Below are 17292 nucleotides of genomic sequence, written 5' to 3'. Positions count from 1 at the left end.
GGAGGGAGCAGTTATGGCTGCTCTCAGTCCCATTCCCAGAGGATCTGCTTCTCAGAACCCCAGCAACCGCTGCAAACCTCGGAGAGAAAGCTGCCCTCACATTCCAACTGATGCCAGACCCCGCCGCTTCTCCCGTTTGAGTCTGAGTCCCTAGAGACTCACCCGGATCTGGAGATCAGAGTCTGAGACTCCCTCCTGATTGACGACAACCGCCGCGCCCTCAGCCACCAGGGTATGCTGTTGTCTTTCCTTCTAGTTGAAGAGTCTCTCCTCAGCCAGCCTTCCTGTGGTTCTGGGTGATGTCTGTTCCATCTTTTAGTTGTATTTTTGAAGTGGTAGTTTGCGGCAGCAGTCTCCGGTGTTTACCTATGCCGCCATCTTGCTCGGAATCTGTCAATTTTTTTTAAGTCCTAAATATTCTTTCATTAAATTTCCTTTTGCTAAGTCAAATTAATCAAGATGATCTTAAACATACCAAGACAAATACAAAAGCACAATTACTTCACCCTAGATAAAGCTCTTGATAATATTATGTATGATTTTTCCTATTTTGAAAAGATGTTCGACAAGAGTTATTTTGACAGTAACAATGATATTGAAAATAATTATATATAGTATGTCACCCAAAAATGTATACACACTTCAACAGCTGATAACTCACTTAATTTTCACACCTTTTCAGGTTTAACTGATTTAAAATATTGGGTGAAGCCAGACTAAGCTTTGAACAAAGAAAATTTATCCTAAAGTGCCACTAGACTTTTTTTATGGGGATATATAAAAGATAAAGTTTACCGGTACAGAACCAGCAAAAGTTGACGAATTGAGGGCCCACGAAATGATTCTTGATGTTTGCGATTCTTCTGCTTTGCATTATCAGCAGTGACTGTACCAGAATGGTCATCATTTTGAAAACTGTAGATAAATTTCTGTAGATTCTTTTAAATTTTAAAAATGAACTGTATGTTAATAAACATTGACTTTATAATCATGCAAATTGTGTGTACATTTTTTAGGACACCCTGTGTATTGAAGGCTCATTTAAATAACTCAATTTCACAAGAATCTTAAGGGGCCAATAATAATTGCATCTCCTTTTCAGAAATTGAGAAACTGTGGTAGGAAATTTGCTGACTGGATTAGATTTTAAAGTGAGATCCCATCACCCAAGACTGAAGCTTTTGGGGAACTGGAAGCACTCACAGACAAGAAATGCAAAAAATGGGGTAGAATAGGGAAGGTGGGAGAGTATTCCTGAAATAATAAAATAACCATGTTTCTGGGAACACAAGTCACGTAGAGCAGCGAGATAGGTATTTGAGAGTCTGAGGAAAGAGCAAACTTAATCATGACTAAAGAAGCTGGATCACTATAGTGAAGACATATAGGTCTGATCTAACTCTGCAAAGATCAATACAAAAAATTACATTCTACCCAAAATGACTTAGAAAACAATAACAGAAAAGGAGCTCAATAAGTAACTGTAGCTTTTAAAAAATCAGCAAATCAATAATTCCCGAATCTTCAATTCAAGCTTTAATTTCTGCTTTCTCAGAACCCCAACTTACCACATGGATGTAACTATGTCCATGTTAGACACATTAGACATCTTAGAAATAATTTATCCACAGGAAGTTTTCTGTATACTCTACTATGCTCACCACCAAGTCTTCTTTTTCCAAATTCTCCCCAGCCTTTTTTTTTCTTTATTGATTAAGGTATTACATATGTGTCCTTATCACCCCAGTACCCTCCCTACCCCCTGGCACATGCCCTCACCCTCCCGGGTGAGTGTCCATTGGTTATGCTTATATGCATGCATACAAGTCCTTTGGTTGATCTCTCCCCCTTTCCCCACCCTCTCCTGCCTTCCCTCTGAGGTTTGATGGTCTGATAGATGATTCTCTTTCTCTGGATCTGTTTTTGTCCATCAGTTTATGTTGTTCATTATATTCCACAAATGAGTGAGATCATGTGATATTTATATTTCTCCAACTTACTTATTTCTCTTAGCATAATGCTCTCCAGGTCCATCCATGCTGTTGCAAATGGTAGGAGTTCCTTCTTTTTTACAGCAGTGTAGTATTCCATTGTGTAGATGTACCACAGGTTTTTAATCCACTCATCTGCTCATGAGGGACAATCATCTGTCTGATTGCTTTAAAATTACTTTAAATTTCTTGGTGTGTTTTTTATATTAAAGTTCAGCAAACTCTGTTGACTTTGGCATCTGAGACATATCTAGATCCTTCTACTTCTTCTCCATATGCCAACTATATATACCTCAGATGATCTCTTTGCCTGAACCGCAGCCTTTGAACTGAACTGAACTTCTATCCTTGCCCTATCTAACCAATTCCCACATGAGAACAAGAGGGATTCTTTTTTTTTTTTTTTAATTGTAAAGCAGGTCATGTCAGTCCCCTGTTTAAAATCCTCCAATAACTTTCTATTGTATCTAGAATAAATCACAACCTTCTCACACATTTAAGAAGTCCGTTCCTGGCCTCCCTGCACCTTGCCAATTTCATCACATATTACTCTGCATTTCTACTCTGCTCCTGACAAATTGGCTGTCCTTGGGTTCCTGGAAAGTGGCAAGCTCATTCTCTTTTTAGAGATATATATGAATGGGAAACATGTTGAGATTTACAGCTTAGCTTCAAAATCATATCCTCGGTGAAGTCTACTCTGGATCTTTTAGTAGCTACTCACGAGCATATCAATACAATTCTTTCCATAACACATATATCTACATGACATTTTGACTGTTTTTTTTAATTTATCTTTATTATTGAAAGCATTACCGATGTCCCTCTTTTTCCCCCATTGACCATCTCCAGCCTGTGCCCCCCCCCATTACTGTCTGTGTCCATGGTTATTTATGCATATAAATACTTTTGTTAACCCTCCCCACACACACTGCCAACATCCCTCTGAGACTCGACAGTATGTTTCATGCTTCCATGTCTCTAGATCTATTTTGTTCATTAGATTCCACATATGGTGAGATCATGTGATACTTGTCTTTCTCTGACTGGCTTATTTTGCTTAGCATAATACTCCCCAGGCCCCTCCATACTGTCTCAAAGGGTAAAGATCCTTCTTTTTTTTACAACAATATAGCAATGTATCACAGCATTTTTATCCACTTCTCTACTGATGGGCACTTGGACTCTTTCCAGAACTTAGGTATTGTAAATAGCACTGCTATGAACATGGGAATGCATATATTCTTTCCGACTGGTGTTTCTTGATTCTTAGGATATAGTCCTAGAAGTGGGATCATTGGATCAAATGGCAGTTCAACATTTAACTTTTTGAGGAACTTCCATACTGTTTTCCATAGTGGCTGCACCAGTCTGCATTCCCACCAATAGTATACTAGGGTTCCCTTTTCTCCACATCCTCGCCAGCACTTGTCATTTGTTGATTTGTTGATGGTAGCCATTCTGACAGGTGTGAGGTGATGCCTCATTATCGTTTTAATTTGCATCTCTCTGATGATTAGTAACTTTGAGCATTTTTCACATGTCTCTTGGCCATCTGTATGTTTATTTTTATTATTCACTGAATATTCTTTCAGGATATGAGCTTCATTAGACAGCCTGGTTTATGCTGTTTACCATTTTATCCTAGCATCTAGTATATTTCCTGGCACATGGCTAGTACTCAGTGAATATTTGTCTAGTCAGTGGATAAATGAAGAAAGGGAAAGATTAAACAACTCATATTTATTAAGTAATAGCAGTGTTTAAGTAATGAAATAACTCTGGGTAACAAAAGTGCAAGACAATGTCTATACTCAATTATTGTCAGAGATCATCTGAGGTACATAGGGGCTATGATTAATATTGTATTATCAATGAACATTTAGGAGTTTTCACCCAAAACTTTATGACTATTTCCTGATAATAAAAAATTACTGTTTTTTTCAGATGTAAATTTTTTCAGATACATAGTGAGTAGGGTAAATTTAAGTTATCCATTTAGCAGAGGAAAGTGCTGTTCTCCCATTCTTGGCAAATGGAGGCATTTAGTACACAAAGAAAAACAACTTCCTAAAATAAGCACACCACTTACTTGTGGAAGAGCATGGGTGGTCTTGCTATATAGGGAATTAAAATCTGAGTGCAAGCAAGCCTTTGGTTTTGGCCTTTCCTTTGGCTGATTTCCAGGGGTGTGAGGGAAATCACAAAAAGCCAAGAGGTTTGCTTTCTGGCCCCTGGACCTGAGACAGGTTTCTAGGGACTCAAACATTAGCCTCAAAACTGATTTTCAAGCTTCTGCTTCTGATACATGAGGCCCTATTATTGCTTCATATAGATCAGTGGTTCTCAACCTTCCTAATGCCGCGACCCTTTAATACAGTTCCTCATGTTGTGGTGACCCCCAATTTCATTGTTACAAATTGAACATAATTAAAGCATAGTGATTAATCACAAAAACAATATGTAATTATATATGTGTTTTCCGATGGTCTTAGGCGACCCCTGTGAAAGGGTCATTCGACCCCCAAAGGGGTTGCGACCCACAGGTTGAGAATCGCTGATATAGATGTTAGGTTTGTATTTACTATCAGTACTTTCTTTAGCTTTTCCTTTTTTCTTCTGTAGCTTTTTTCTCTTTTCACCCAATTTTTTTATATTCCTTTTTATTATTTTAGCTCCTTTCTAGCATTATGTCCTTTTAATCTCATAGTCATTGTTTTTCTTTCTTTTTCTTTACTTGACTGCTTTATCTGTTTCACTGTATCTAAAAATAGTTTGCTATCTCCTGTCTTGGTAACATATTATTCCTTCTGTCTTTTCTTTATTTCTTTATATATATATTGTTTTACCTAATTATCTTCCTAAATTTTTTACCAAGTCTTACCTTATGCTGTTTAGTTTTATCTTTGGTTGTTTTATAGTCTCTCATTCTTAACTGTTTTATTTTATATTACAATTTATACTACTTACTTTTGCTCTTTTAAATATTTTATATTTATGCTGTACTTAGTCAATTTTAGCTTATACTTATGCATTTTGATTTATTTTAATTACTCAAGTATATTTCAATATGAGAAGTTACACATATGCTGTTCAATTAAGATTAACCTGCTCTCAGCAAAGTCACTAAGTCTTTTCTTTTTCTTCCTTAAACTTTAATGGGTCCTCCTGGCTACATGAAATTGTAACTCTATTAACAAAACTGAATATCTGATTGTAAATCATTAAGTTGAATAATAATAAGCCAGAATTTTGCAAAGTAAGTCCATTGCCAGTATTAACACTGATGATGTGGTATAAAGTGATATATTCACATTATAAACAAGTTATTTTCCCTCAGAAGTATCCAGGGACTGGGGACAGAGGCTCATTGTTAACAATGCAATTTTCTGGGAATCCCCCCATAATGCTCTATCGGAATACTTGGAATGTAGGCCTGAAACTTTCCTGTAATGTGCTACCCGGAGTGAATTTTAAGCACACTCAATTTGACAATGAGTGTCTTAAATTATTCAGTCTCTTTATGTATAACTAACTATATAAAATCTATAATTTCTATCCTAAATAACCATTGGGCTCTGAGTAAATTATTTAAACAGAACAATAAAAATATATTTGGAAAGTAACTACAGATTGAATTACATATTAAAGAATTAAGCAGTTCCTTTAAGGTCCCAACACCACCTGAAAAGATGGCAGGAAAGAGAGTCTTCAGGTACTGCCCTGAAGCCTGCTTCATAACAACTTGTATTCAAAGTCACTATTGCCTAACTGCTTCACTTCAGTTCCAGGAAGTGCCAGGTCCCCTGGTAACCCCTCTGTAGATTTTTAGTTACACATAATGCTAACAATATCACTTCTGTCAAGTTAATCTTGTATTATAAGGATGCACTTGTTCATACATCATCCCCTGATGTAGACTGTGGGCTGCTCAATGGAAATGTTTATGTCTTTGTTCTTACAGCCTGTATTAGTAACAGTGCCTAGAACTGAGTAGATGCTCAAAGAAAAATTGTTGAATGAATAAAGTACTGTTTATTTAAACAGATATATTTTTGTGCAGATCTTGACTTGGATTTCCCATATGATGAAAATAGTATGCAATTTAAAAATTTCTCTCTAAATGTAAAAGCTATTCAAGATACAGCCTCAAATGTATACCCTTATTGCCTTTACATTCTCATGAGGTAGGTAAAATAATTAATTCTAGGGAATCAGAAATGGTAATATAGAAACTATATTTAAAGACAATCTGGATAGTTTCCCAGTGGATCATCCTTGTGAAATTTTACGTTATTGTTTAAAACATAGGTGGAACATACTTTCCCTCCCCAGTGAGGTCAAGCTTGACTATATGAGGCTTTTGCCAATGCAATTTGAGTGGACATAACACATGTAGAAGCCTTAAATATTCATGTGTAGTTCTGTTTCTGTTTCTGTTCCAGGGCTTTACTTTGAAAATAATATGCCTGAGGTAGGTGTGGCACCTTTTGCTTAGGTTGCAAAACAAGTAAAAATGGAAGAATTGATCTGAAACACAGCTTGCACCCAAGTCTAGCCAACACCCAGCCTGAAGCAGAGCTGCCCAGCCAAGCTCCATGTAGATCAGCTATCTGTCAACCTACAGGCTCCAGCCAAGGAGAATATATCCTTGTTGCAAGAACTGAGTTTAGCGGTGATTTGTTAGCAGCATGTTGTGGCAATAGTATTTTCATACAATTTCTCTAGGGCAAATTGACTAAATACAAAAAGAAATATGTTGATATATGTATTTAGAGTCATGGCATAATTGTTGAAAGCTAATAATTTGTTCTCTAATTTAAGCACAAGGTATTTTCAACCTTGGATAATAATCCTGGCTTCTCTAATCTCCACCTTTTAAAATCTGTTTATTATCACTTTGTTTACTAGAGGAATTTTGAATTGGGTAGCGGGGTAGAAAATCGGTTGAAAGTGATCAATAAATGTTACTTAGATTTTAGCTTTTCTTTGTGTATCAATCCAGATTCCTACATCCAGCAAAGTCCATTCTTCTGCACGAAGCTTTCCCACAAGGGACTTCACTGAAATTATGACAGCACTTTTGAAAGTAGTTTACATTTAACATTTAATCATATACTCCTCTGTATTATTTTCTAGAGGTTCCACAGGTAAATTTTATTTCTCTAATGATATTGCCAAGTTTTGAAGTCACCTTCTAATTCCATTATGTCTTTCCGTTGTGCCTTAAACAATCTTAAGCACAAAGGAGACATTTCATAAACAGAGTGACTATATACCATGATTTTCCTGATACATTCTCTTTTACAGTATTTTGTTCCAGAATACATTAATAGTCCTATTTATTCTTAAATTATTCTAGCCTGGACAATGAATTATCTGGTCAATCTTTTAATAAATAGCTGTTGAATGACAAAATTGTTCCTTTTATAAAGTTATGTGTGTACTGTCTACCATCAAAATAGAATTAAATTTGTAGACATAAGACAATAAGTGTTAATGTAAATGTGTCATCTTTACATGAGTCCTTACATTTGGCCTAATAATTGAAGAAAAATGGTGGCTAAATATCTATTTGCCTTCTGTAGTTTAAAGGACGGTGTCTGATCTATATTCATGTCTGTATTTGCTCATAATTTGATATGCTGATATTCAATCTTTGTTTGTAAAACAGGAACTCATAGCATATTTCAATTCTATTTATACTTTATTTATATTTCAAGGGCATCAGCCCAAAGTAGAGTGAGTTCAGCAAAGTATACAATAAAATGCTTCTGGTTAAGCATTTATCAATGCCTTTGGAGTCAAAAAAGTCAATGAAAAGTGCTGTTAGCAGAGCTGTATTAAAACTGAAAGAAAATCAGACAATAAAACCTAAACTTCTGATTTCCTTATCTAGAATTCATATCATTTATGAACTAAGTGATCATTGACCTAAGATTACGTGTTTTATTGGGCTATGGAATATAGCAAGCAAAGACTTTGGAGTCATAAAGAATTGAGTTTAAAAGCCACTTTTGCTATTTACTAATTAGGTGACCTTGAAAATCTCTGACAACGTCATTTTATTTGGAAAGTTGAGAAGTTTATATCGTACATATAATTCAAAAAACAGTGCTTGGCACAAATGATTCTTCAAAATGTTATTATTTATATGATTAACACTTTTCTCAATGACTAAATCTCATCCCTTATTTCTAAGAATTGTTGGAAGTTTGTATATGTATTTTAGGTGTTTCTCTGGTGATTTTTTAAATTCCAGATTTCCCCTTTCCAAAAGGCTACTTTATTGACAATATAACTGTTTTTTGTTGTTGTTTTTCTCCCGTACTTCTTCCTTCATCAGGAAAAATTGACCTGGTCTGAGCGGTTTGCGGTTTTAGAAGTCTGAATGGGTAAATGGGAAACGCAGCACGGGAGGGGCCAAGGCCCTCTGTTATGGCTAGCTCTGGCCCGGAATGCACATCCTATCTTGCTTTTTATGTGCTGCTCTTGCTACCGTTGCTAGAGGGGAACAATGTAACTGAAGATCAGGACAGTCTATGTCAGACTGTCTGAGAGGAACTGAGCTCTTAGTTATGTAACCTGATGCGCTAGTGAATCCTGGGAAAATCAGAGCAAGACTGCCGCATACATGACAGGCAGAATAGCCGCACCACGCTGTCTCTGGCCAGCAACAAGGCTACTTCAGGGTGTTTTGACAGATCAATATGAAGCCACTTATAAACTAGTTCTTCCAATTCAAGGTAAAGGCAAATGGCTAAGATCTTTACAATTGTGAAAGAAGACAGATGTGCCTTAATTTCTTCTTCCTTCGTCTAACAGGAAATGTGATGCATAAGCAATCATGCTGTCATAATGCTTGAGCAGCGGATTGTTCTTTCTGCAATCTTTGATGGGTGTTTATTTAAAACAATTGGGGGGATGTTCCTACGTCAAATGAAAAGTAGTAAGAAATATGTGACATAAAGCAGCCCACAGATAAATTTTATTTTTGTCAAAATGGTTTTGATGTGAAGTAATTCTAGTTTAAGTACATATGCCCAGAGTTTATAAAAAAAAAATCAGTAATTTATTATGTAATTTACTCTTTCTCTAGCTTTGGTTGTTTACTCTGGATTTATAGCAAGGGTGAGACTTATGAGTATCTGACATTAATTTGATTGTGCTGAAAAATGTGTGAGGTTAACCATATTAAAGATCCAGCAATAAGCTATAACCAGAAAACCATTATGAAGTGTCATGGGGGGAAATGATGCAGAGGACATCTTTCATCACAAAATAGCTAAAGAAAAAGGAAATAGTCAATATTCAAACTTTAAGTCAAATGTTATTACAGGTCTAATGAAATATACACATTGAATACTTTTGTAGACAAGGCAAAGTTTTGTGCATGTTTCTAACATATCCTTAAGAAGCACAGCTTACTCTTACACCATTATTAAATACTTAAATTTCTTCATAAATCTTAAGGACATCAGTTGTCAGGATGTCTGTGCTCTACGGGTTTTCAGTTTTGTTCCCTATAAGAGCTAGAAAAGAAGATATGAACTATGAGAATTGTTAAAGCAACCAAAAATGTCTCTCTGTGTTTTCTTTTGAAGGGAAAGGTAATTTGTTAAGAAACCTCCTTGACAGGATGATGGAACATACTTCATTTGTTTTTTTGTGTGTGTGTGTTTTTTTCCCCATCCCATAGAGCCATGAGAATCAAACGAAAGCTAGGCTTACTGTAACACACTGACTGACAATTAGATTTAAAAACCCCAGGAAATCGGATCTCATAATGGTATGTAATGGGATTCTGAAATGAAGTCTCCTGCTCTCAGGTATCATCAGGTAGTGAAATTAAAAGAAAAGCACAGAAACTCAATTATTGCTAGAATCAGCTTGCTAAGTTGGTTGCTGTCACAACTAGAAGATTCTTGAACTCCATGGCGATATTGCATATTTTGGGTTTCCAGTACTCTTAGAGAATATTATGCCTCATGAAATGAATAAATATGAATCAAAACTTAGCATCCTTTACACATGAGAATCTTTTGAGATATTTTCTATACATCTCTCTCACAAAACATGATAATTTAATTAAGATATTTAGCCAATGAAATTTTATTCAATAGTAAATACCTCGAATGTGATGATTTAATAATTGCACTGCTATATAATAATTCATATTTTAAAAGTATTTATGAAGTGCCTTACTTTCATATATCATATCATATTGCACTGAAAGAGACAATACCTGGATATTGATCAAACTGAAATCAATCATTGGAAGTGAAACTTAAACATTCAATCATAACAGGAATGTAAATGTAAATAATAAAAAACATAGCCTATTTTACCATTAAATTTAACATTAAGACAGCAATAGATATTGATGTTTGACTTTTGTTTCATTAAAATTTTTCCCATAGAATTTCATTTCTAAATTTTCCTGCAGTCCATTATTAACAAAGTTCTAAAAATTAGTTAGAAGAATGAAAAATGTATTATTTGGAACATAAATCAGTCACTAAAGATGCAAACTTTTCAGTTAGGAGCTAATTATTCTAAAGTTTTTTTAAATGCACTTTTAAGTGAAAGTAACCTTATTAAACTTTATTATAAAAATGTTCTAATAATTTATACTCATGGTCTTTCTTTGGAGCTGACAAAGGATGCCAAAAGAAAAGCCGATTCTTCTTACAAAGGAAAGAGCAAGAAGGCAGTGTGCGACGTGACTCCCAAGGTAGCGTTCCATCCCCTGTATCTATCTAGGCTGTGTGTGTGCCTCAGAAGCTAAATTCTCCTCAGCTGCAGAACAGCAGCTTTGGGAAAACTGCCTCTGAAGAAGTCCTCATTCTCTTTCACAGAAGCAAGTGGAGGGAAAGAGAGAAAATAAAGAAAAACTCAGTGGATTTAGAAAAAGGAAACTTGCACCTATGTAATTTCCAAGGCATTATTAATTCTTTATTCAAGAGACCAAAAAATTAATGAGCTTTTGCTGAATTCTGGGAAGCAGATAATTCAAAAAGATATGTTGCTCCAGACATGAGAATAGAAAAATCAAAAAAAATTGAGACAACTTGATTTGATGATCAAGAGTCAGGAACACTTTATAAGGGAAATGATTGGTAAAATATAACATGAAAGTAAGCATATTAGAATTTGATGTAAATAAGTGGTATTTTTAAATACTCCGTGGTTATATATAAGTACAGTAGGATAAATAGTAAGCTTGTGAAAGGCATAACTAAACAAACAGCACAATACAAAGTGATTAACACTAAAGTTAAACTCTGGCATTTGCTTCCAACATCATCATATTGATAACATGAAGAATAACTACTTTATGAGTATTAATGAATTAGAGAGAGTGAAATAAAGGTGGGGGTAAAGGTCATAATATAGGTACAACTTGGTTATCATCTTTTCTTTTCAGGTTGAAAACTGAAGATATTAAGGCAATAGTGTCATGGTTTTGACTCAGACAGACCTGAACTTGAGTCCTGCCTTTGCTACTTACACATGGTCATTATAAACCTCATTTTCTTCATTTTCAGAATGAGGTTACTTAGTAGTTGTTTCATACAGTTGTTTTAAGGATAAAATTAGATAGTTCATTTAAGTTATTTCGTGCAGTGGCTGGCAGACAGTATATAGTAAGTATTTGGTAACAATTCTTACTTATAAGTCACAGGAACACACCAAATGAAAAAGAAAATGCATGCCTACTGATTGAGATTGTGGTTTTTATTTTGTTCTGTTTCTTTTGTGATGTTCCCTAAGATGTCCTGCTGGGAGATGACATAAATTATGAAATCACCGAGTTCCACTGGCCAAACTCCCAATCTTGAGTCCTGGAGCAGGGCCCTGGTCCTAGCTCTCCAAAGCTACATATTTTCTCAGTTCCGATCACATTATCCTGTCTACCATAGAAGTATAGGAGTACAGTGATATTTGATAGCCTTGTAAACAGTTCTGCCTGTTAAAGAGTCACTCCACCTCTGCTTTATGAATTACTATGGGTTCCTGTGTATACCTTTTAATGCCTAGAGTTACATAACTGAGACCTTAAGTTTCCCCTTTAATTATTTATTTTTGTGGTTCTCAAACAGCATTTACCTGATCACATTGCTGTTTTATAGCAGCAATGTACCCTGCAATTAGTTTTTAATATATCTGTCTTTTCTTCCGTCTTTGTGGTTAAAATAAAACCTGGGTTATTTGTGGAATAGAAAGAGTCATCAGGAAGTAATGAGATGATATTAGGAAGTTTAGAACTTTTGATACAACTAGCTGCTTGATTGCAAAGCCAAATTATTCTTTTAAATTTACCTTTATTGTTGAAAGTATTACAGGTGTTCCCCCTTCCCCCCCATGGACCCCCCTTCACCCTGCTCCTTCCCCACTTGTGTGAGGAATGGCAAAGGGCAGATATTTTATCCTACTTGCAAATTAGAGTTAATCTGTCCTGGTTTCATGGATGCTGGTGAAAGATACAAGATTTCTAAGTCAGAAACAAAAGATCTTTCATTATTCACAGCAAGAGAAGTAACAAGATTAACAGCATTTTCTGCTGATTGTTTTAGTCCCAGTTCTCAAAGGGAAATGCAAAAAGGGGCAGGTGGTACCTGCACTTATAGCAGGTTTCATTACAGGAGAAAAATACTAAACATGGGGAACCCAAATCTTTTATAACGGACAGTAAGAATGCCTGTCATTCCTTTGCTCCAGAGGATGATACTATCATTATCATCTAAGGCTGTTTTTTATACAAACACTAGAGGCCTGGTGCACGTATTCTGTGCACTCGGGGTGGGGGGCGGTGTTCCCTTAGCCCGGCCTATACCCACTCACAGTTCAAGAGCTCTTGGGGGATGTCCGACTGCCACAGAGGTGGGAGAGGCTCCCACTGCCGCCGCTGCGCTTACCAGCCGTGAGCCTGGCTTCTGACTAAGCGGTGCTCCCACCACACTGACCACAAGAGGGCAGCTCCTGAATTGAGTGTCTGCCCTCTGGTGGTCAGTGTGCATCATAGCAACCGGTCGTTGAGCCATTCAGTCAATTTCCATATTAGCCTTTTATTATATAGGATATTTGAGAAGATAGTCCACACAAAGGACAAACCGTGCTTCTGCTTGCAAGATGTGTAGAAACAGGAGACAACTATGGAGAATTATCTCCCTGATAGAGACATTGGGAGACTTCTCTAAAAGAAATATCACTTTCATCCATTAGATGTAAAGTTTATTTTTGCAAAGTTGAGTAAAATTTTATTTATTAAGAATTGGCAATCTTTATGAAAATAAAATCAAAGTGTTTATATATCCTTGCAGAAAGAAGTATTCAAGGCAAATTGTTCTCAAGACATCAGGTGAAGAACCTGAAATTCTAAGTTTCCATGTACATTTTGGCACAGGTATTATAGGCTTATTATTCTTTACCTATTTTTCTTTGAAAGAATCACTTTTAAAACAGCAATTACAATATAGCTAGAGTGACTGCCTTTATAAACTTATAGCAAGAAGATTATGTTTTGAAATGAAGATTAAAACAAAAGTAAATTGTATCAGTTAATCTCCACAGTGAAAAGATGACAACCAAAAATAAGTAAAAAAAGATAAATGAGATAATTATAGCTAACGATGTTAATTACAGTTAAATGGTTTTTACAGATATATAAGTGAAAGACAAAAAGCAAAGAAAAAATAGACCCTCTAATAAGTAGGGGAATAAAATTAATGATGCTATAAAACACTTGAGTTATTAAATCCCTCCCTTTTATCAGACTTCAACAAGAAATAAAATGAGGGAAATAAATGTAAACATTTAAAAAACAATGAAGAATGCAAAAAAATGCCATTGCTCTTTTTCTTACCGAGCCAGTATGGGAAAATTTGAAAACCATTTATAAGAAGTAGACTTATGGCACTTAAATGCATGAGCACTAAGTAAGAAATGATGAGTATACTTAATGAACTACTGTCTTTTAAAGAATCATGAAGAAGTTAATAGGCATAAAATGACTGGGAAGAATAAGTGTTTGCAGTAAAAAAACAAAAAAAAACAAATTGAAGGTAAATAACTGAAAGGACAAGTGGCACATCCCTCTGGTGTAGAGCAGACCAAATAGAAATGCTTGATGACAATGAAGTAAGGTGAAGAAAGTGGCCACTCAACTTGGAGTATGAAATAGACCCCAAGTAAGTAATTTTAATAAGAAAAATAATAAATCTAACTGGAACAGGTAGAAAGTACCTTAAATTCTAGATAGATATATTTTTTTAAATTATAAAACGACTAGAGATCTGATGCATGAGATTTATGCACTGCAGGGCAGGGTGGTCCCTCAGCCTGGCCTGCACCCTCTCACAGTCCAGGACCCTTCGGGGGATGTCCATCTGCTGGCTTAGGCATCCCTCTCACAGTCTGAGCTCTTGCAGTCTGGGACCCCTCTCTCCTTACCACCTGCCTGCAGAGGAGGCGGTAGAGGCTCCCACCATCGCCTCTGAGCTCGCCAACCATGAGCCCGGCTTCGGACTGAGCAGCACTCCTACTGTGGGAGTGCACTGACCACCAGGGAGCAGCTCCTGCATTGAGTGTCGTCCCCCTGGAGGTCAATGTGCATCATAGAGACCGGTTGTTATGCCAGTTTGTCGATTTGCATATTACCATTTTTTATATAGGATTAAGCATCATTTTATAAGTAATTTTCCAAAGAGAGAATGATTAGAGTCTAGTAAAAATTGATTTTGATAGTACATTTATAAATAAACCTGTGGAAAAATGAAAGATGTCATTTCTCCTTAAAGACTCCAACTCACATGGGTGCGAATAAAATTATGTGCTCAAAAAACTGAAGGAGAGGTCATATAACCAAAATAACATCTTTAAAACAACAAAATAATAATGATAACATAAGGAAAGGTAATTCCACAGGGACTGATCTTTTCACATAGAAAGTAGGCAACCAAAACTTTCTTCATTTAGCTCAAACTTGTTTGATTGAGCATCTCTCAGTGCAGAGTTGGAGCTAATCTGTGCTGCCTGGGGAGGGCCAATTGTCAAATATCAGATAATTTGCAAGAAGGAAGCTAAAATGTTGGTCGTTTGATATCAGCCACAGTGGGAATATTTACAACATGGAAATCACCCCCATGTGATACAGGTCAGGATGATTTTTCTCCAGAAATGTTTGTGTTTTTCATTAGCCACCACTGCAGTTACTCCAAGAGGGGACTTCCTATTGTGGGCAGATGGTGCAATGTTAACAAGTGACAAAGTTTAGTCTAAACTCATATTATTTCTTCTGTCTTCTCTATTCAGAGCCAAGTTTTAAAACTGGAAAGGACAAACTTACTTTGTTAAACAGGGAATTATAATCTAAGATAATACAGCTTGATCTGCCTAGAATTTTAAAATAGGTTATTTTTCTCAATTATATAAACAATTTTCATTGTTAGAAAACTAAAAATTAAAAAAAATTAAAACATCTATAATCCTATAGGCAAGAAGTTAACATTATTAATATTTTAATGTATGACATTAAAGTCTTAAAAAATAAATATATTCTTATATATTCTGTTTGGGAACCTACTTTTTATACACAGTTTAGCTGCATAGCATTTCACTGTGATCATCCCTCTATTTTGACCACTGTAATCATTCCTTCATAAGTTATTATTTAGAACACTTCTTATATTTGGCTGTGATTATAAATAATATTCTGATGAATGTCTCCGAACTTTGATCAGTGCATGCCTGCTTGTTACTATAAAATACTTGGTCAGAAAAGGAATTATGGCGACTAAGGGAATAAACATCGTTATGGCTTTTCTGTATATTACAACAGTGCTGCCCAGAAAGATGGTCTGACTCTTTGCTTCCTTCATCAGTGTACATGAATGCTCACCTCCCCATAGCTGCCTGGCATGGATTATTATCATTTTTAGGAAACAGGTCAAAGAGTCAGCATCTGTAAATGTTTCCTGAGTCTGAGGCCAGGAATACTCTACTACTGAAAGTTGTCTGTCCCCAGGAGTAATACATCATGTATCCAGGTCTCAAATTGTCCATCTGAAGTCCATTTGAAGATAAGTTTGAAATTTCCCCCAGGTGCTTCAAATAATTCAAACTGTATCTTGTTTGCTTTTTCCCTCTTCAATGGCATTATACTTTCAGTCCAATTTGTCTCGAGATGAGGCAGGCTCTTCAGCCTGACCATTGCAGTGAGTCTCAAGCTCAGCATGTACTAAACAAATACTTGGCAGTAGGTGTAGCCAGTGTTGTTACCCATCTTTTCTAAGTAACTTAAGGCTTTCATGTTGACTGATAGGCACAGACGTTTCACATTTCCCACCTTTATGTCTTCATTTACAAGTAAGATTTGACCAAAATCCAGTACTTGCTGAACTCTCAAAGCTGACAAAGCCGGTATTTTGTTTTAATCTGAAAATCTTATTATTTAAAGTAAGTTTAAGTATAACAAATAAATTTAATGAATAGCCATATGCATTTCCTTTACTGTGAGTTGACCATTAACATGTTTTTTCTTCTTGTGGGAGAGAAAACAAAATAAGCATAACTCTCACTGGATATCTAATTAGTTCTCAAGGCCTGCAGTTTTTGCCTTTTTCTTGATGTTAGATTTGTCTCCTCATGTCCTTCCCCATTGTTATTTTCTGTCATCTCTCTCAAGCTGCAGCTGGTTTCACTGCTTGCAAGCTGCCTGACCATTGCTGCAAGAGTGATTGTTCTAAAATCATTAAAAACTAATCATGCTATTCTTTTATTTCAAACTCTTTGTTGGCTCCCTCTGATTTTCTACCTCTAATCTGGCTTCTAGTCTCTAGTTGCATTTTCCTCCCAGATCTATCTGTGCATTGTATGCTATAAAATCCTTGAACTCTATTCAGTCCTGGAATAGCCCAGATTTCTACCCCTTCTATGAGCCTTTGTTTCTTTCTCTTTAAAATACATGCAAATATGGGTTATGCTTATGTGCATGCATACAAGTCCTTTGGTTCATCTCTTACCCTCCCCCTCTCCCCCTCCCTTGCCTTCCCTCTGAGGTTTGATGGTCTTTTCAATGCTTCTATGTCTCTGGATCTATTTTTGTTCATCAGTTTATGTTATTCATTACATTTCACATATGAGTGAGATCATGTGATATTGACCTTTCTCTGACTGGCTTATTTCAAATAGCATAATGCTCTCCAGGTACATCTATGCTGTTGCAAATGGTAAGAATTCCTTCTTTTTTACAGCAGCATAGTATTCCATTGTGTAGATGTACCACCATTTTTTAATCCAC

The sequence above is a fragment of the Myotis brandtii genome, unplaced genomic scaffold (assembly GCF_000412655.1).
Source record: "Myotis brandtii unplaced genomic scaffold, ASM41265v1 scaffold21, whole genome shotgun sequence".
Taxonomy (NCBI): Eukaryota; Metazoa; Chordata; class Mammalia; order Chiroptera; family Vespertilionidae; genus Myotis; species Myotis brandtii.
The sequence above is the reverse complement of the archived record's forward strand: the minus strand, read 5'-3'. Positions refer to the sequence as shown.